The 21,349-nt window shown below is 40.0% G+C and overlaps 1 long non-coding RNA gene across 1 annotated transcript; it reads left to right on the plus strand.

The window, feature by feature from the left end:
* Nucleotides 1–49: 49 nt before the first annotated feature.
* Nucleotides 50–21,134, plus strand: LOC114058316. The gene is made up of 3 exons (XR_003571418.1): nucleotides 50–244; nucleotides 11,013–11,141; nucleotides 21,050–21,134. It is a non-coding gene; the product is annotated as an uncharacterized LOC114058316 (long non-coding RNA).
* The last annotated feature ends 215 nt before the right edge of the window (nucleotides 21,135–21,349 follow it).

Here is a 21,349-nt window from a genome sequence, read left to right on the forward strand (position 1 = left end):
GAGGTTACAAAACACCGCTCCACGCGCGCGCCGCCAACGGCGCGGGGTCACGTGGGGGGGACGGGGCGGGGCGGGCCCGTCCGGGAACGCCCGTCCTGAGGGTGCCGGTGCCCCCGAAACTCCCAGAGCCCGCCCGGCGGCGGGCAGGCAGGCAGCCAGAGCCCTAGCGGGGACAGGGGGAGTTTGCCGGGGAAGAGGGACAGCCCTACGAGCTCCGAGTTGGTTCCTTGGAGCGGCTGCTGTGGTGAGGGTCGGGCGTTAGCTGGGCTGCGGCGGAGGCAGGGATACAGGGATAGAGCCGCCGGGGCGGGGTGGGGGCTTCTCCAGCGGGAAAGGGGGACATCACCCGGCGGGTGCCGCACTCGTCTCTGGCCGCTTAGGCTGGCCCCCTTCCCTTCTGTGTTGGTCTTTTAATGCAGGACACGATAAGATAAAAGTTATATGGTTAAGGAAAAGCTCTTTGTCCTTAGGGTTTATGTATTACCCCCTCCGTTCCCAGCCCTCGCGGGTCGGGCTCGGATGCGCTCGCTGTTGCGGACCCGTCAGAGCCGCGCCGGGCAGCGAGCCTTGGGCTGTCCGCAGGTTTGGAACGCCAGGTCAAGCTCTCCTGGGGAAATGCCTCATCTGTTCTACCGAAAGTTGTCACAGCGGAGAAATGTTTTGGCTTTCCAGGTGTATGGCAGCCTCTAATGAAAGCTTGAAGCCTATTGCATAAGTGCTGTGTATTTATAGTTGTTACAATGCCTTTTTTTTTTTTTTTTTAAGTTAGAAGGCTGTCATAAATCCAGACGTTTCAGATAAATATAGCAGTACCTTTAAATTAATTTATGGCCTTATGAAAGGAACAAAGCTATATTTGTATTCCATCTATGACAGGCTGTAGGATGATGCTGAAGGTTGTTAAGAGAGCTATAGCAAAGATGCCTTGACTGGAAATAACCAGACACGTCTGGATTTACATCCAGGTGTTTTGTCTGCATTCAACCACTCTAAGCTACATCCTTTGCCTTTACAGTGTCCTAAAGTAAAAGATAAAAGATGTCATGGTAATTGAAATATAAGGAGACCGTGGGTATATTTTAAACATGGATAGGATAGTCTCCTATTAAAAAATGGAGTGAGTTAGGAAATGAGATTCTAAGTATTAAAGTAAAAGAGATGTTTACAGTGTGAACTTGAATGGTTATGGGATGATGTAAAATGCTTTGCATTATTATTAATGCTTTTCATGGGTTATGGATTCTGGTGTGGACATGCAAGTGTGAGTTGACCCCTCACAAAGTATCAGGGAGATAGCCGGAGAAACTGGACAGAAGTAAAACTCTGAACTGTTAAAGAGAACAATAATTTATTTTGCATTTCCAATTAGATTACCTATGGAAATAGAGTAGAAAAATAAAACAGGACAAAGTTCAAGGGCTTGTGGGACTGGAATTAAGGATAGTCAGGTTGTCCTGTGCAGGAAAAATTTAAAACAGTAGAAATTAAAACCCGTTTCTACCATTGCTGCTTTCAATGATACCTATAAAAGTTCATATGTTAGCATTTACACTGATGATTCAAGCACTTATGAGTATAATCAGCAAAAACGGCTATTTCTCATAATTTCTAATGTAAAGGACCCCAGTACTCATGGCTTTGCCAGCCTTGAGGTCTTGGAGCAGGAGAGCTGAGGTTTTTCCCATCATCTTTCTCTTCAAAACTGAAACAGTGAAAGAAGAAATTTGGATGGCTGAATAGATGGGAGCCTGACATTTTACACTGCTCTCAGCAGTTGTAGAGATGTCAGTAATCTGGGAGATTACTTAGGGAGAAATCTGACTATATATTCACCTTGTCCTTATTCTCTAGACATCAATTTTTATCCCTGTTGGAAATGGCACTGATCCTAGTAGGACCTTGGTGTTAACCAGTGCTGACATTCTTAAATCTTTAAGTAACAGTTGATTCTTCAAGCTTTGGTTTTGGTGTATTTTTTCACCTTTGGCATATTTAACTAAAGAAAAAAGGCATCCCAGTTTTCATGTCTTTCACTGTGTTGCCATCAAATGTGATAGTTATGTAAGAGAGGAAAAAAAGATATGCAGTTTTTTACTAGATTAGATAACACACAGCTCCACCACCACTCCATTAAAAATAGCGCACACAAAAATCTCCCCTCCCCCCACCTTGTAGGGTCGGATAAATGGTACTTTAAGACAACAAAACCTTGTGACGGTGCAGTTCACATGGGCCATTCTAAGAAAGATGTCAGGGATTGTCCTTTCTCTTCCTGCTGTAGAGCAGTATGGTACTGCTGCTTATGGAAGTCTTGGTTGTCCTCATTCGGAAAGTTACCTACAAAGTACTGTGCCTTCAGTGAGGCAGATGTATGTTCCTTTCTTACCTTTTTAACCTGTTGATTGGATGTTTTCCCAAGCAATTCCTTGTGGGACCAATGTGCACAACACAATTAAACATGAGATGACAATAAATTAGTGATTCAAGTTGCGTTTGACTCTACTTTAGGTAAATTATACACAATTATTCTGATTTAAGATCTTCAGAAATCAACAGCAGTATAAACAAAACGAAGCAAACCCAACCCAGGCTAAGGGAACAAGCAGTGGACCTAGAAATTAATACCTGCATACTGAAAATCTGGAGCAGAGCCCCATTTTTACAGTCCCTCAACATGTATCCCAAGAAGGAGGTGGTAAAGTGTCTGGAATATCAGTCTTATGAGGAGCAGCTGAGAGTACTAGAGTTCATCCCAGAGACTGGTCTTTCCAAAAAGAAAAGAAATTTAAATGAACAAAACTTATTTAATAGTTTCTTTTTCTTTTGGCAAAGGCAATAATTTTAGCATTTTTATGAAATTTTTAAAATGCAGTGACTTCTGCTGAACAAACCCAGTTTTTAACTGTCTGAATAAACCACTAAATAGTCAAGTGCTCGTTGGGATTTTCCTTCAGCGTGAAATCTGAATTCTGCTTCTTAGCTTAATAATATGGCAATTGGCAGTGGCTGAGGGAAAAGATGTGGATCTGGTCTGCCTAGCATTCTCCTGGAGAAACTGGCTGTTTGTGGCTTGAACAGGTGCGCTGTTTGCTGGCTTAAAAACAGGCTGGATGGCCAGGCCTAGAGAGTGGTGGTAAATGAAGTCACATCCAGCTGGCAGCCAGTCACTAGCAGTGTTCTCCAGATCTCAGTGCCAGAACAAGTTCAGTTTCATATCTGATCAGTGCTCTGGGGGTTGGGGGTGGTCTCTTCTCACAAGAAACAAGCAATAGGACAAGCGCAAATGGCCTCAAGTTGCCCAAAAGGAGGTGTAGATTGGCTTAAAGGAAAACTTCCTTCACTGAAAGGGTAGTCAAACATTGGAAGAGGCTGCCCAGGACAGTGGTGGAGTCACCATGCCTGGAGGGATTTAAAAGACATGTAGGTGTGGCACTTAGGGACGTGGTTTAGTGGTGGTCTTGGCAATGCTGGGTTAACAGTTGGACTTGATCTCAAGGGTCTTTTCCAAACTAAATGATTTTATGGTTTTGTGTTCCCTCTGCTTGGGACCTCAGGTCCCCACCACCTCCAAGAGAGCCTTGGCACAGAAAGAGACATCAGGGCATGCATTCACTTGCTACTCCCTCTTTTTGCCTCCAGAAGGCTTCAGCAAGAAGTCACACTGGTTCTGCACATGCCAAATGACAGAAATACGTCAGCCATGTCAGTGTTGGCACATGTGCAGCACGGCTAAGGAAAGCTTGAGGACATGCTTTGAGACCCAGACACCTCATGCAACACAGGCCACATTTCTGGGAGGCATGATCTGCAGTGGAGTGCTCTGCTGTGCTGTGCAGTGGGTTCTTCTGAACTGATGGGGGAAACCTCAGGGGAGTGTTGAGACAGGAGCCCCAGAATGGTCTCCCCAGTCTCCTCACTTGCACTGTAGTGGGCAAGTTGTTCATCAGAGACAGGAGCTGCAGGATCTTTTCCGCTTGTGCCCGGGACACAGTTGACGTTTGGTTTGATTGTAATTTTCAACTGGCATTTGAGTTTGAAGGGCTAAGTCCTGCCCTGACAGATGGAATCCAAGAGGAGAAGAGGGAGGAGGAGTTTTGTCTCTTTGCAGTGGCATGTAGCTCTCCTTTTCAAAGCAACTGGTAGTCAAATCACCTGGCCCAGAAAATTTTGCACCTTTCTAGATAAGTCAGCACCTACAGCCCTGTTTTCATTTCAGTTATAGTTTTGGAGGGTGTCTGCCTGCTGTGCCAAGAGAGCCCTGGGAGCTCAGTCCTGCTGGAAGATTTGTGCTTGGGGTGATCATGCCCAGAACCTGCTGAGCAGGGCAGGTGGGAATGAAGGCTGGGGCTTGCCAGCAAGGTAATATGGTTCTGGTGGGATCAGAAATAGTGTGGCCAGCAGGACCAGGGAAGTGATTGTCCCCCTGTAGTCAGCACTGGTGAAGCTGCACCTTGAATACTCTGTCCAGTTCCACACGAAAGGGATTGAGGTGCTGGAGTGTGTCCAGAGAAGAGCTATAGAGCTGGGGAAGGAATGTAACTCCTACAAGGAGCAGCTGAGGGTACTAGAGTTGTTCAGTCTGAAGAAAAGGAGGCTCAGGAGAGAGCTTCTCTCTCTCTCCAACTACCTGAAAGCAGGTTATGATTAGGTGGGACTCAGCCTCTTCTCCCAGGCAACTAGTGACAGGACAAGGGGAAATGGCCTCAAGTTGCAACAGAGGAGGTTTAGATTGGATGCCAGGAAGAATTTTTTCACTGAAAGAGTGGTTAAACATTGAAACAATGTCTTGGTTTGGGCAGGTGCAGGCTTTGAACAGAAGTCTCCTCCCTGTGATTCAATACCCCTGGTTTCTCCAATATAGAGAGAGACCAAATAGGCCCAGATGCAAGTGAAAAAATAACTCTTTACCAAGAAGAATGTTAATAACAATATTGATAAAACTGGCTTAAACCAACTGATGAGGAGAAAGCTCTGGCCACTGAACCAAATTGAGATGGTGCCTGGCCTCCCCCACACAGAAAAAACACACCTGGTCACAGGACAGAGACAAGATGGCTGCCCTTCCTCGTGGTTCGCCTCTACCACGTCTGGAAAACTTGTCAGGAATGGTTGGAGAGTCAGCGCTGGCAGGAAACAGCGGATACCTGGGTTTTGATACTGACAGACACTTGCGTGGCACCAGAGTGAGGCTGCAGTACTGTTACAGGCAGTCGGAGCAGGGCTGCAGACCCTCCAGGTGACTGGAAGAACCCACAAGACACCTACCTGTTGAATCCAGAAATGAGACTTGTTGTCACAATTTCCATGTTTGTTGTTCGAAGTGGTAGTCACAGTCCAGGTCTGTTGAGGTGGTGTGGTGGAAGTCCCAGGTAGTCAGTATAGTCCCATGTGGTGAGGGAAGAAACCCCAGTATTGAATGAAATCCAAGTGTGGTCTTTTATTGGGATTAGGCTAGGTGGGAGCACACCAAGTACTGCCCTTGGGGCAGGGATTTCTGGATGATGTCATACTGGATCAAGGGACATTTCAGGAGTCTTTGACACCTTCTAAGATGGTACAGCTGCCTGTTACAGCAGCAGCAGTTGATCTGTTATGGCCCCTCAGCAGAGATGAGTATCTTCAGGCCATGTGTGTGAATTGTCCCTATGCTTCTCTGGAGAAAAGTTACCACAGTTGAGTCATTTGTGTAAAGACAAAGAAACACTACCCCAGCTAGAAGGATTTGCCTCTCTCCTTAACTTGTTCAACACTCAGCTTGTAGCCTGAGGTGGCAGGCAGTCAAATGTTTTGAGTCATTAATCACTAGCAGTTCAGTCTCTTTAAAGAAGGCAAAACACCAAAAAGCAAAAAAGGCATTTTTGGAGAAAAGAAAAGGTGGGTACCAGCATTTTTGAGAAACCCAGGACAAACAGGCTACCCAGGGAAGTGGTGGAATGACCATCCCTGGAGGTATTTAAAAGATGTGTGGACACAGCACACATGTTATGGTTTACTAGGCATGGTGGTATTAAGTCAGAGGTTGGACTTCATCTTGCAGGTCTTTTCCACCCTTTATGATTCTGTGAATAAATACAAGGATAAGATATTTTCTAACTGCTGCAGGGATGCATACTGCTATTGGTAAAGGGAAAGTTTAAGTCCCCATTTCTCCTTTCTACTCCACTGCATTACTCCTGGCCTTTACTCCTTATCATACGTGGAGGGCTTACTAAATTTTCTAAGCTTTGAAACATGTTTTATATGGAATTTCTTCCTTTAAACTTACAGAAATTGTTCTCTTTATGGATCTCAGAGAGCTTCAGGGATGTGGGGATATAAAATGGAGGGACACCTGGGCTCTAGTGATGTCCAAGACAACTTCCTGACTCATTTCTGGGGGGACATCTGAGAAAATAGGAGCCTTCTTCCCCAGCTCTACTATGGCACTCAAAGAAACCTTTGGGTACTGGAAGAATGGCAATACACAGGTTGAGCACATGTTGTGGCTCTTGAGGGTCGTTTGAGCTGCACAGGAGACGTAGCTGAGTGGTGTCAAAACTCTACCCTTTTCTCTTTCTCCTCTCATTTGTATAGCAGATGCTGGTCCCCATCCCTCCTTCCCAGTTAGCAGAATGCTAGTTTGCCTATGATACTGGGAAGTCTCAGCTCATTTCCAAAAACAACTGTTTTCAGTCTTAACATACCAATGTTATGGACTGATTTTTTTTTTCTCCACCTAGGAACTACTTGTTTCCAGTAGATTTAATAGCACTTTTGAGATTCATCTGAATGAGATTTCTCTCACTTTGATGATGATAATCACAACACTTTGTTTTTAAAATACAAATGACAAAGGGGGACCTCTAGGGTTAAAGGTAGAATGTATGAAGGGTGTGAAAGTTTGGAACAGATTTTGTTCAAAGATAGAAGAAAATCTCAGCTAGGGGAAGCAGAGCTATATAAATTTCCAAATGTCCATTCCTTGAGGTTCAGCCTTGGTGCTAATTTTACTTGATATTTTCATTAGTGACCCTAGCACAAAAAGTAGGAAATTGATCATTTGGTTTGGCAGCAAGTAACAAAGTGCTGTCAATAAACTGAAGAGAAAAATGTCAGACAGGAAGAAACAGACCTGCTCAGTTACTGGGATAATAGAAATGAAAAAAGTGTAGTTGTGTGAGTGCCAAAGCATGTACATCTATTGAGAAAAATTTTTGCTGAATCCTGAGAGTTTATTAAAGGGAAATGATAGATGAGTAAGGGCTATTAAAAAGCTGATATAATCCTACTTTTTTTTGTTGTTGTTGTGTTTTTTTTTTTTACTGTTGAGATAAGGAATTATTCATTTTGCTATACATGACTGCTGAACTTCAGTAAGCACACAACACACTGTTCTAGTCAGGTTATTTGTAAAAAACTTAACAGAAGCAAAAAAATGATAATCAGGAACACAAGATTTACTGTATAACAAGAACTGAAGAAATTGCTGCCCCACTGTCTTACGGAAATGAGGATGGAGAGGGAACATGATTACTCATTGTAAGTGATCTATAAGGACAGATAAGAAGTGACACATGAGAAAAAAGTTAATGACCAGAAGAAATTTAGACTAAAGATTAAGAAAATGCTTCTGAGAATCTGAAGTGAGATTATGAGATGGTTTCTGAGAAGCAGTGGGAGGATTTGCACACTGTGAAACAGTGCTTGTTAATGCCAGGACAGAGATTATGTGACACGCTAGGCTGTTACAGCAAGGGGGTGGATTCAGTCTGAAGCACAGAAGAAAGTTAATCAGTAGGAAACAAGTTAGTAAAGAGAAAAACAGTTGACAAACTGCAATCTAAACTTTTCAAATATTCAGTCCACCACTTAGTTGTTATTACACAGGGAAGGTTCCAGCAAGGTAATAAAGGAAGCAAGGTTGCGAGAACCACAAAATATCTCCCAGGCCCTCAGAAAAAGTACAAACTTACTTTGAGAAGAAGACTTTAGAGAAGTGTGAAGGAAGGAGAGGGAATCTCTCTCATTGAAAGACAACAGGAATAAGGCATTTTCCTAACCTCGTGCCCACGTTAGGATACCTGACATACCAGCAGGATTGATAGGGAAGGCAGCTGTTGTCAGGTCAGCAAAATATCCATACCCATTTCGTGTATAGTAGAAAGACATGTTAGCCACTACTTCTGTGGTTGCAAAAATGGGATGGGGAGAGAAAGCAAGAAAATCCAAATTTAGCCACCTTGAGCCTTCTCTGCTGGCACTCAACAGAGGAACTGCTTATGGCTGCTGCCCCATCCTCTGAAAGCAATACCAGCATCTTTGCAAGAGGGGTTGCTCAGAGTCCTGTGCATAGGTCTAGGGACTTCCCAGAAATTATGACTATTTAAACCATTGTTTTTTTGCTTTTCACCCCTAAATGGCTGTTCTGGCATTCTCAGTCCTTTAGCTGAATTGAGCATATTTCACTTTAAGTGGATGCAGCAAAGCTTGGAACAGGCCATGCTTAAACCTTTGGTGATGGCTTTAAAGGAGAAAGACTGGTTGAGTTTAAGTTGAATCCTCTCATGGGACTTCAGCTTATTAATACTGATAAAATTTTTGCTACATGCCATTTTATTGTTTTTATAAAACATCCATACACTAGAAAACAGCAAAACAACAAACTAAACAGTCCCGTGAAAATGGCTATGTCAAATGCTTCTTTGACACATGTAACACCACTCTAATAATAATTGCTGTAATTGTTTCAGAATGAAAATGAACACAAAAACCCGCAAATGGTTTAGGGGTATTCGTGCCGTCAATGTGTTAACTGCTGGAGAATGTCCTCAGATTTCTTCACAGTATAAATTTTTACTTATATAGCATGCTAGTTGGTGACTCTCAGGCAGCACATGTGAAATGAATTTGCAGTTTCTATTACAGCTAGTTGAAATTTTCCTGCACAAAATTTTTTCTAATTAAAAGAAAAAAAAAAAGTTAGCCCTACCCATTAATCAGGAAGGCAATACTTTGTAGGATAGTATTTGTTCAGATATTTTGACAAAACATGACTAGGTTTTTATGAGAAGCATTTTCCAAATAGCCAGGAAGATTGCATGGGTGATTTTTGTGTGTTCCAGAAGAGCTCCACCATGGGAGTCGTCCTCACATGGCACTAGTCTGGTAAAACCCCTCTTGTGGAACAAGAAACTGAGTTTGGGAAATTCGCCTCTTGTCAAAGGTCACCTCCTGGCTCCATAGCAAGAACCTAGCCTCCTGCCGTTTGTCTGTAGCTGGAGTCACAAAACTTCCAAATTTCTATTGAATCAGCAGCCAGAACCAGCTCTGGCTTCCAACCCTCCTCACATAAATCATGATATGCAAAACTAACAATTATATATATGCATTATTAGAGAAAATCAAGTTTTTCTTGAAAGCCCACAGTAATTTCCAACTTTTAAAAGCCGATCTAGTTAGAAAAACCTTTTTTCTTTTTCATCTATGAATAAAAATGTTTTGCCTCAGTGCTATCACATTTATATTGCCCTAAAATAGTTAAAAATCATTAAAATTCATTTTTGATGTTTGAGTCACTGCAGGCTTGCCTAAGAAATAGTGTTCAGAACCAGCTTGGTTTTGTTTGGTTTCAGTTTGTTCTCTGTTGCTTAGTAGACTTTTGGGGCTTTAGTGAGATAGTTCCAGCTGACAGATTTTTAAATGGAAAAATGCCCAACATCACTGCAGTAAAACAAACACTAATCCTTGCTTGTGCAAAATGATGTTGGTCAGAAGTTGGTTTTGAGTAATTTTTTTTAGGTATGAAAGGCCAAAAAGCTGCATTTGCAGCTTGGTGTCAAAAGTTAGTTCAAGTGAGCTGAACAAAGCTATACTGCTGCCCCTGTATCACTTCTTTACAACACTGCAGTATGGATTTTCCAAGGGATCCTAATTCCCTTTGGGAAAATTGGAGCGATAGTTTCTCAGTACTTTTGGAGAAAGGCCCATAGTAAGTTACTTAATTGCACTTAGTAATTATGTATACACTACTGAGTATAAGAAAAAATGACCACAATAGTTAACTACACGATAAAAAGATATTTTTAAAATAAAAAGGGAGGCAAAACATAATAGGATCTAAAATACTTAAGGAGGTAAAGACAGAGAGAGAGTTTATTGCCTTGATCCTATAAAGGACTTAAATACCTAAAGTAGGATTTAGGAAGAATTCAGGTGCCTAAGTTAAAAAATGCGATGACAGCTCACACAGCTGCTGCCTAACACAGAAGTGCCTAGAATCACAAGGCTCTTACTTAATTCTAATTTGTATCTTTATAGTGTCTTGGATTTTACTTGTGTGCACATTCGGTGTGCAGCAGCTAGAGCAGTTTAGCACCTGTTTCCCATTCAGCCAATTACAGTCCTCAGCTGAAATGTCCAAGGATTCTATTTTGTCAGTGTTCTCAGGCCACAACAGGCACTCTCATATTCAGAGATTCTTAGTTTGCTGTAGTTGCTTACTTTTAACGTGAGGGATGGAGAGATTGAATAACCTTTTTTTTTAACAACCTATCTCTTAGATTACTGATATGAGAGTTGGAAGATTCAGTTTGTTTCTGTCTGACTGAAAGTGTTCAAACCCGTCACCTCCCTTTAAGTAATGGATCTTAAAGAGTGACTGCAGGAGTTTAAATAGTCTTGGCAGCATGAATTAGAGATGAGGATCTGTCACTTCCTGCTAAATGCCCAGTTTCTTGGGCTAATTCTCGCACATCATTTCTGTTCCTACAGGGGACAGAATTCTTTGTTTCACAGTGGCACAGCTTTAGCAGAATCATGTTTTTTTTCAATAGCCCTGTCTCTTGCTGGGTAGAATCACTTTTCTGCCATATGTTGATTTGAATCTTTTTTGTTTAATGGGGATACACAGCAACAATAGATTGCTGTATGGGAGGCGTTTGTTTTCTCACTTCCTTCTGTTATCCTGGCTGCGATTTAACAGAAAACCACAAGCCCTGATGCTTCTTCCTTCTTCCTTTTTTTTTTTTTAACAGAATGGTAATTGGATTCTACAGTTAAGAGGACTCTAGGCTGTGAATTTTAAGCACATTGTGTTGTCTGTGTTGTGATCTGAATTAAGTTTCTACGGAGTGGCAATAATGCTGCTGCATTCCTGGGGTTTGGTAAGTCTGTCAATTATACTTTGAAATTGTAGAAATACACTGAGTATCCTGGAAACACCAATGAGTGAAGTCACTCATTTCTCTGTTTTCATGTATTTCTTGTTTTCCCATATGTTATGATATGTGGTTGTGCATTCTAAAATATACATGTGCAGGGCATCAAACTTAAAAATATGATGAGAAGGTTTTTGTTTTAATTATGTCCAGTTTAAAAAAGTAATTTAGCTCCAGATATGAGTAATATTTGCCTTTTCTATAAGAAGAGAAACTTTGGACTGATTGGACTCTTTCCTTCAGGCTGGTGTTGCTTGGTGAGAGAGTTGCGTGTAATATCCAGATTTATAAATATCCAGATTTATAAAATAGCTAAATATTCTGTGGAATATGTGCTCTTATTAATATTAATTGCAGTTATTCAAATAGCATTGCACTTATGGTGTGAAGTACTAAATTTAAAGGGATAAAGTGCAGGAACTGTTGGTGCAGGACTGTAACTGAATAATAGTGAAGGAAATACTAAAAGGTCTTCAATTAAAGAAGTGGGTTTTTTTAATAAAAATTGCTCACTAAGAAAATATGCAAAAAGCAAATAAGTCAGCTTATCAGGATGTTTTTCTTCAGCTGAAAGCTTTTGGCTAACAGTTATGTTGCATATACTACCTTTTTTTCCTGTGTCTTAATGTAGTAATGTTAAAGAAAAAGTACAAGCTGATTGTTTTAAAAATAATGTATAACAAAAGAAAAGGTAATGATTGAGGTATGTGTTCTGTGTTCTAATTTGATATTTAAAGTACAATTTATCTTGGTATCTGCTTATATATTCTCTTAATATTTTCTAATATATTCCCTGAGAGAATATATATGCTCTCTAATATACCCCTTCCTATCAAGTTGGATGTTTGCATCCATTTATGATCATCCTCTGAGAAAAATTATATTGAGATATATTTGATTTTGAATATAGTTTGCCAAATAGGAGCAGTCTGTTTAATTTATAATAATCATTGTTCTTTTTTATTTCACAAGTAAAAAAAAGAGAAGAATTAAAGTCATTGCATCATATTTGCATTAAAAGTATGCCTGTGTTGGAAAACCAAGTCTTAAGCCAAGGGAGATGGAATGAAATAAGCTTATTATGCTTAATGTCTAGCCTCTTGAAAAAAACCTTTCATTTCTGGGTGGTCAGTAATAAATGCAGAATTAAACTGAGAGTTTCAGTCAATTAAATACATTTGAAGGAATGCATATAGAAATCAGAAAATACTTGGCAACCTACTCATAGTGGTAAGTGAAGGGGAAAGCCCCTTATTTGTTACTACTGAACTGGACTTCAGGCTGGAATAAGGTGTCCTACTATGGACCATGATTGTCAAGTACCTTTGCCTACAACCAGATAGCATATATCAGTGTTGTTAGTACTAGATAAATCACTGAGTTTCTAGATAATGATAAAATTGTTACCACTCTTTCAAAATCCAAAAGGAATTGTTAAAGTTACAAAACTTGGGTTTACTTTTTCTTCTTAGACTAGGTCTTTGGTATCAGAGGGGCAACTTCTCTTTCTTGTATTTCTCATTCATAGAGTTCCGTAGAGTTTGCATGTATATCCACTTTTTCCTTATCTAATGGGTGTCCTTCGTCCAGAGGTTTTAGAGCGCTTGGCAAATATTTCACATCAATGAGAATAGGCAATACATTATTTTTTTCCCCAAAAACTGTGAATAGTCCTCTTTACTAAATGTAGTGTTCGGTGGAGAACATCTGGAGCTGGACAAAAAGTGATTAATTTAAATTTAGTCAAGGTGGCAGAAGACATCTAATTAAATCACCTAATTGGCAGTAACTTATTCTGACTATTCAGTATCTCCTTTCTACTTTGGCTTGTACCTATTTACTGTTACTTATGTCCTGTTTGCTTCTTGGGCATTAGTAGCATCACCCAGCAGCACACTGTGCACTATAGGCTAGGATATCACAACCACATCTCTTCAACCTTTTCTACATTTATGCTACAGGAAGTATACACCTTTATTTCACTTTTGTCAAAAACACCAGATGACAGGGTTGAACTGGAAGACCATTAGTTTTTTTTCAATGGAACACAAGATCATACAGGCGAGAAATGAACACTCAAAGTCTTCCTTTCAGCATGATTGTATGAAGAACATTGTGTTTCAGTCTTTCTCCCACCTATCTTTATCCTTCACCATATTTATACAAGAAGATAATTGAGTCTTTGTCTGTTGTCCACAAATATTCTATGTAGGGACAAAAGAACACCTAATTTCTTTTCCATTCCTGAAAAAGCAATACAAGCTGGGGTTTTTTTCCTCCAACATATATTGGACGTAATTTGTCCATGCAGTATTAACAAGTTTCAGTCGTATTGAGTCTCGGCTGATCACATTTTGTCACAGATGGCTCTGTGGTAAGGAGCCCATCCCAAACAGACTCTGTCTCTCTTATATGTTCCATCCTTGTTATACTATATATAAGCGTTACATTTTAGGGATCTTTTTTAATGATTTGTGTCCCTCAACCCCTGATTTTCCAGGAAGGCTTTCACGAGAGCTGAAAGACTGTGATAAGCCCATGCATATAAGAGTATTTTTAAACTCACTTATTTTATTTGCGTTCTTATTTCTACCTCTGATTAAAAAAAATCACAATGTTTTAAGTGAACAGCTTATCCTGTTGTTTTTCAGGGATTTGCTGACATTCTGGATCTTTTTCACATTTGTGTTTTGCTATGCTGGTATTGGTAGATCACCTGAGAGCCCCACTTTACACCCAGTTCATGCTTACACTTCACTGAAGAGCTGAAAACCTGACCAGCTGTTGCCATTGTTTTTCTTTATGACACACTGCAGAGCCTTCTTACAAAGTGCTTGGTTTGTGTCCTGGGGCTCTCAGCTGTGGAGATTTGATGTATTGCTCACTCTGTCAAATTTTGTGGCTCCTGTAATATTTCATCCTTCTGCTGGTACAGCTTTAACACCTCAACTCCTGGCCATAAATCTAAGCCAAAAGTTAGCTATGTAGATTAGATGTAAATATTTATTTTTAATTGTAGAAATAGAAGGTGCAACATGTTTTTCTTTATTCTATTTAAACATTTGGGTTTTTAAGAATTGGAATGGGCTGCTCAGGGAGATGGAGTCACCATCCCTGGAAGTGTTCAAGAAACAACTGTATGTGGCACTTTGTGGTATGGTCTAGTTGACAAGGTAGTTATCAATCAGAGGTTGGACTCGATGATCTCGGAGGTCTATCCCAACCTAAATGATTCTGTGATTTATTAAAAAAAACAACAAACTCTTAGAGGTTCTTTTTCTTGGAACCTGGATGACCTTAGTAAAAATGATTAGTGGAAAACTCTGGTGGTTACAGGACTAATGCCTGTGGGTAACAGTCTCTCATAATTTTTGAGTTCTGCAACATCATTAGCAAAATAAATAGTTTGGTCAGTAATTGATTCCAGGCTTAAAAGCAGGTTATAATGATTGTAGGGCTGAGTCATATCTTAGACATAGTAACTAAGTAAACTGTTATGGTTCAATAAACAATAATACATCAGAATGAAAGGTTTCTGAATAAGTTATATGCTGATGGATTACAGCATAGCAGAGTCTGCCTGTCAAGAATGAGGAACAGGAAGGCGTCAGCCTATAGTCTCATTATCCAGGTGTCTTTATAACTGAAAAATATTTACATTGTAAGAGAAATACCAGTTATTTGTAGAGGGAATTTTAGGTAGAAGTAATAAGTAATTATTAGGAAGGAGGAAGCAAAAGGGAAGGTAGGTAATGTACGTTTTTTAAAGTCATCCTGCATCTCTGATTATAGTTACACTAATGAGACTGAGCTGTCCCTCTTCTCACTGAAATCACCTCTTTGCAGATGGTGTAAAGCTGGAAAGTCATGGATGTGGCTCCTTTCCTACTCTCTGCTGTCACCTAAAGCAGAATATAGGTTATGTTCAGATTGTACTATAGTTTAGATTTCCCTGTGTCCACAACCATTTTGGAAGCACAATTTTAACTGGAAGGAACCTCTGATCCTTCCTTTCCTGCCCTAAACAGAAGCAAATGAATGATAGTATAGAATCATAGATTCATAGAATAGACTGGGTTGGAAAAGACCTCCAAGATCATCAAGTCCAACCCCTGATCCAACTCCAATTACTATATCATGGCACTAAGGGCCACATCCAATCTCTTTTTAAAAACCTCCAGGGATGGTGAATCCACCACCTCTCTGGGTAGGCCGTTCCAATGCCTGAAAACCAGTAAATCTGAAACAAGTCTTCAGTCTTGGTACTGCTTCACTTTGCAACGATGGTCTCCTTTCTGTAGGTCTCAATAGAAAGTATAATGCCTTTATCAATTCTTACTGCAAATAACAGCTTCTCCCTGGAATGACTATATTAAGAAATCTTGCTTTAAAAATTATAATTTTAATGTGATTTATGTAAGAAATAACAATGCCTATAGGATGATTGATTGTTGCTTTTAAGGAAGGACTTGTACGATGTCATTGTCTGAGATATTTGAGTCACTTGAATTTTTTTTTTTTAATTTTGGTTTTTGGAATACTGGATTTTACCTTAGATTTCACTATTGTTTCCACTGTATACCTCATTCCTACAATTCTCATATGATTATCCTATTGAAATAAAATATATACATGAAAATATATGTCTGTACCTCTGAACAACGTAGTTACAACCTTTTTAAAAAGATTTGCATTAGCTTCTCTAAGGGTTAGTGTTTTCTGAAACAAAATCAAAAAGCTTGCCCCCTTTTGGTTATTCTAGCTTTTCCTACAAGTAAACAGCTTGATTCATTGCTTCATAATTTGTATGGACTGACAGAAGGGAAACAGAAACTGCTTGCACTTTTAGATAAGGGGAAGGACACGCAGGTGGTGGAATCACTGGTACCAAGTAGGAGCTGTTGGTTGCAGTGTGCTGGTTGAGTTTATCCTGCAGCCAGCGGGAAGGTGCTGCACAGTGGACGCCTGAAGACCAAACTGGGTGTGCAGCACAGGGCTGGTGGACCTACTCTGCTTAACTGCTGTGTGGGTCACCGGCTTCTTGGTGTACAGGGGTCTTCTGGTCAGCATCACTACTGCATATTAGGGGTTAAAGAAAAGAAATTTTTGAACTGTGTATAAAGTGTGTGAGCTTTCCTCCAAAGCAATCAGTGTTAGTGTCATTATTATTATCTGTGCTTGCCTGTAGTCCTGCTTTGATCCATATTGCAAACTGCCAGCACTGCCCTATCAAAATGCACATATTGCTTTGAGAAGACACTGCAATTTCCCCTGCAGTGGAGGAAGTCTTGCAGTTCCACTCCTTGGCTCTACGAGTTAGGATTGGGCCCTACAAAAAAAGTCTGTGAAGATGCTCAAGGGCAATTAAAAATAATTGTGAAGCAAATTCATAATGCTTATGAAAAATTCCATTGTTATCATGGAAGGTGTTAGGTAGTGCTGAATGAAATGAAGAAGTTCTTTTTCTAAGGAAGCACCCAGTTTTTATTTTTCTTTCATTCCAGAAAGAAAAAAAGTTATTTAATTTTTGACCACTCAGTCAAGATACAGACAGACACGCAAACACATGTCCCTAAAATTGGAATTATTCATATTTATTTAGAAACAGTTGATGTAACATGCTTTATTTCATGTAAATTCAACTCTCAGCATTTTCCATTTTAGGTTGGTAGCACATGGGAATTTTCTGTTCTGCTGTACAAGCTCGATTCTCCAGCCAGAATGTGCTTCTCATGATGCAGAAGAAAATTCACATATCTCCAGTCAGATGTTTTCTTTCAGGCTTGGCCCTTAGGAGCAAGGCAGTTTGAATTCCTGCTTAACTTGGTCAATGTGCTGAGTTGGAGATATACTTATTCAGTGTTTACTAAACTAGTTGGGAACAATGTTTCATATGAGATGGAGAAAACAAAATATCATAGTTGGAAATTATGTTTAGTTTTCCCACTAGAAAATTGGCAGTTAACGACTGCATTTTTTGTAAAAAAAATCTTTCAAGCAAGAAACTGAAGTCAGCTCTATTTGCACAAAACTAATGGTCTTAGACTGTAAACAATTTTCTAATTACTTCTTGTCATACATAGTGCATCCCAGAAGCAATGTGTTTGAATGCAAAAGAACTGCACTAGTAGGAAAGTGAAGTTACAGATAAAAATAGAGATTGTTGCCAACTTTTATTTAGTATGGTAAGTTTGGCAGTGAAACTTTAAAAACTGCATATGGTATCAAGGCCATTTAGTTTTCAGCAGAACAGTATAGGTATTGAACACAGCAAAAAGAATAAACAATTTTTTAGTAACAGGGAGCAACAGAATAATTTTTTTCCTATTTTCATCCTATAATGCATAACTTTTTCAATTAGGCAGGAATTTCACTAAATAACTGCAACTTTAATTTCTTTTGTTTTGTCATCGGAGTTTGGATTTCACCAGTACCACGGGACAGTTTCCATATGTGATCTGCATAATCCCCATGGAAGGCAGCTGAGTTCTGGGTCACCAAAGCTTCAACCGTATTAGAGATTGTGGGTGTTAGGCAAGAATATGGACTCCCATATGCTCACACGGAGAAGTATTCCTGCAGTTGTAACTTGCTTTTAAGCGACTGACTTTTGTCCTTACGTACTCCATCTCTTGAGGAATGCACTCAGTGCCAGTAGCTCCGTATGCAGCTGCAGTGGGAGCTGCAGGTTGAGCTCTGGGTGGGCGGACCCCGAGGTAAGAGGCCCTGAACTGCCGAGCCTTTGAATAACAGGTACCTGTGGCCCAGCCGGGTGATCAGGCTCTCGGAGGCACAGCAGGAGCTGAAGGCACAGCTGAAGACCCCAGACTATCTTGCACTTAGACTGGGAGGGTGTAAAAGCCCAGGGTTTCCTTTGTTTGGGCCCCTCCTCAGAGGCACCAACTCGAGCTGTTGTTGTGCCATGATTAAAATATTTTCAGTATCCCTAGACCTCTGAGATTCTATGGGAAAACCTGGGGTTGAGCTGGTAAGGAAACTTGGTCTGACTCTGTGAATGTGGGGTGTGTCGCTGTGAAAGCCCCAGTTCTGCTGGTGCAAGTGTGACTGCCAGAGTGGTTTCTGAATGGTCAGACAGGAAAGTTTCCTTAACACATCCTTCAGTGGCTTCTAGTTGTGTTGTATTGGAGCATAATGGGACAAGGCGGCAGTGAAGTCCCTGTGCATTATTCTGTGCCTTTTGCTCTCATCTTACCTCAGGCGTTGTATCTGCACAAGTGCCAGGACACTGAAATGCCTGGTGTAGCCACAAACTACCAGCTGGTTTTGCACTAGAGAAATTTCCACAGAAGTCTGTTTGGACACAGGCAAAGGAAGCACATACCAGTGGCTGCTGGGAGCAGTTGCTTTCTGTTCCTTCTGTGCAAGAGCTGCAGCACTGTGTACAGCCTGTAGTACCCTCCTCTTGCTGCTTTGCTGATGTTAAGGGAGGAAAGTGTTGGAAAGCACAGAGTGGTAGTTGCTCAAATGTTTTCAATGGCTTTTTCCAGCCACTGATTTCATGCTCTCCTCATTTTCCTCCTACCTTATGGATCACAGAGCTACAAAAGTGAAACTTTTCCAAGAATTTTCTCTAACTTTCTAGGCACAGTTTATTTCATCACCCACCCTCCACCCCTTTTGTATGACAAGCTCTTTCTCATTTCTAGAACCTCAGACAGTGTAGAAGTGTTATGAGATAGATGGATTTTTTTAGGGAAAAACTGCTTGCAGGAGTAATAGTAGGAAGTGCTTATGTAGGAGTATGGTGGGAATTTAAATTTGCTTTGACAAACTAGTTATTCACAGTACTAGTGAATTATGTTTTGAGTGATCTTTTGTACAGCTGGAGTTACGCCAGTGGTTTTGCACCAGTGGAGATTTCCAAATATTCTGCCAATATACGTACAAGTACAAGGTGACAGCACTGCAAAAAAGTTTCAGAACAAGAGGCAATGAGCACAAACTGAAATAAAAAACAAGAAAAATATTTTTTACTTTGAGGGTGGTCAAATTCTGGAACAGGTTTTCCAGAGTTTGTTTTCCAAGCTTATTGAGTTGTCATCCTTGGAAATACTAAAAACCTGAGCAAATATGACCTGAACAACCTGCTGTAGGTAACTCTCCGTGATCAGTGGACCAAAGACCTCCAGCAGTCCCTTCCACTCTCAACCAATCTGTTATTCTGTTGTTGTAAGAAAAGCATGCCATAATGCCTTTTGAAGTAGTAATTCCCTGGAGTATTCTTCCAACTTCCTGGAATTCGTGGTTTAGACACTTAATACATTTTTTTTGTCGCTTTAGGACATTTGATTATTAAAAAGGATGTAAGTGTAAATTACAAATGTGAAAAAACAGGACACCAGAATCATTGGTATTCAACAGCTCCAATTGTATAGTTACCTAGTTGCAAAGTCTGAAGTTGAAACGTCATTGACTTCATGGGGCTAAGGATTTTATTTGTCACTTTTTGTATCTAACATAAAATACAAAATAAAGCAAAGTGAGTAAGCTAGTTATATATTTAACCATCTATAAAACCAAAACCTCTGATAATAGAAGTTCAAGTTACTTCTGCCTCCAAACATCAAGCAGCTGTCTCTGGTCTGCTCCTTGCACGGTGTCCTAATTGCAATGCACCAGCCATGTGCATTACTTGCTGGCATGAATGGTCTAGCTGCTTGGCAGAAGGGAAGAGCTGAGAAGCTTCATTATTTTGTAGAAAGGCTTTTAAATGTCTAAAAGCAACCTGGGAGTGCACAGTTGGGGAATGGCCCTTGTATATGACAAGCTGCACTTTGTACTTTGCTGTACAAAGAAATCTCTTGATTTCTGATGTTTGAGAATGGAAAATATTATTCCCCTGTTTGATAAATGAAACTGTTTGTCTGCAAAGCAAGCATATAAGTAATAGAATAAACATATTTTCTCACTAAAGGGATAGTTTCAGGAAAAGAGGATTAAAATTCTTGGAAAATCAGCGAGGCAGCTACAAGTGTCAGGTGATTATATGGTCTTACATAAGTGCAGTGTTTGGTGTCTAGCCAAGTATTTCTAAAACTTATAGGGCAACTTCTGTTCACACTTAGGCAAGCATAAAGCTGAAAGCATTTCAAAAACTCAGAAAGCAGTGTTTGCTCCTATGTTAGAGCTTTTCTTTGGAAAAGAAAAAAAAATCTGTATTAAGTCTTTTTACCACAGGTAATTCCTAAAGGGGATGATTTGGTTATAACAGGGTCTTGTGCAAGAATTGAATTTTATTCCTGCCTTTCTTGTAGATCTCCTGTACTGTATGTGACGAACCATTTTGTGGCTTGATTTCTGGCTTAACCATAGCAAATGTTTTTGTATGTCTGATACTGAAACAATACAGTGTGTGTGGTGGTGGGTATGGTTGGTAGGCACATTACCTATTTGTTTTATGGCAGTATATTAAGACAATTTTTTTATTATTTTGGTTTCATGAAAAAAAAAAACACCTAGTTGGAACTAACTGGGAGAAAGTCTTTTTAAGTGTGAAGGTTTTTTTTAAATTTACTTCTATTTAGTCTAGTACTGCAGGTGGTGATAAACTGCTTCTGAAGTGAACCTATCTTAAATAAGTAATTTGTTTGTATTGTTTGGCAGATGTTTTTAGAGTGTAATAATCTTTCACAGTTTTGATTTTTTCCAAGATAGTATTAAGAATGCAAATTGTGCTCCATAATGTTATTTTTCTTGTACATGCACTCTTTTTTAATATCATGCTTAGTTTTTGAGTAGTTTAAATCCCATCCCTTTTTCACTTCAGGTTTGATTTAGCTTTAAACTTGTTGAGAGACATAATACCATTGAATAATTCTTTCTGACTCCTGCAGGTCTTCAGGTAGTTAGAATCAGAAAAGGAAGATCTTACATTGGTAGAATATTGTTTGTAGTGCTGAAGATGATGGGCTAAATCTGGTGAGTACTAATTAGATAGAATTTGTCAGTCTGTCAATCAGTCAGTCTTCCAGATTTTCCTGATCTCATACTGAACATGCACCAAGCAAGAGAATTGATACAGTAAATTCAAGAAATGTCTTCAGAATGATCCTTCTTTTGAAAGAGATTTATGAGATTTATGAACTGATGTTCCAACAGAAGCATAAAATGTTTCCAGATGACGACAGGATTAA

Source organism: Empidonax traillii, unplaced genomic scaffold (genome assembly GCF_003031625.1).
Source record: "Empidonax traillii isolate 1590-97213 ecotype Southwest subspecies unplaced genomic scaffold, ASM303162v1 scaffold167:size2001844, whole genome shotgun sequence".
Taxonomy (NCBI): Eukaryota; Metazoa; Chordata; class Aves; order Passeriformes; family Tyrannidae; genus Empidonax; species Empidonax traillii.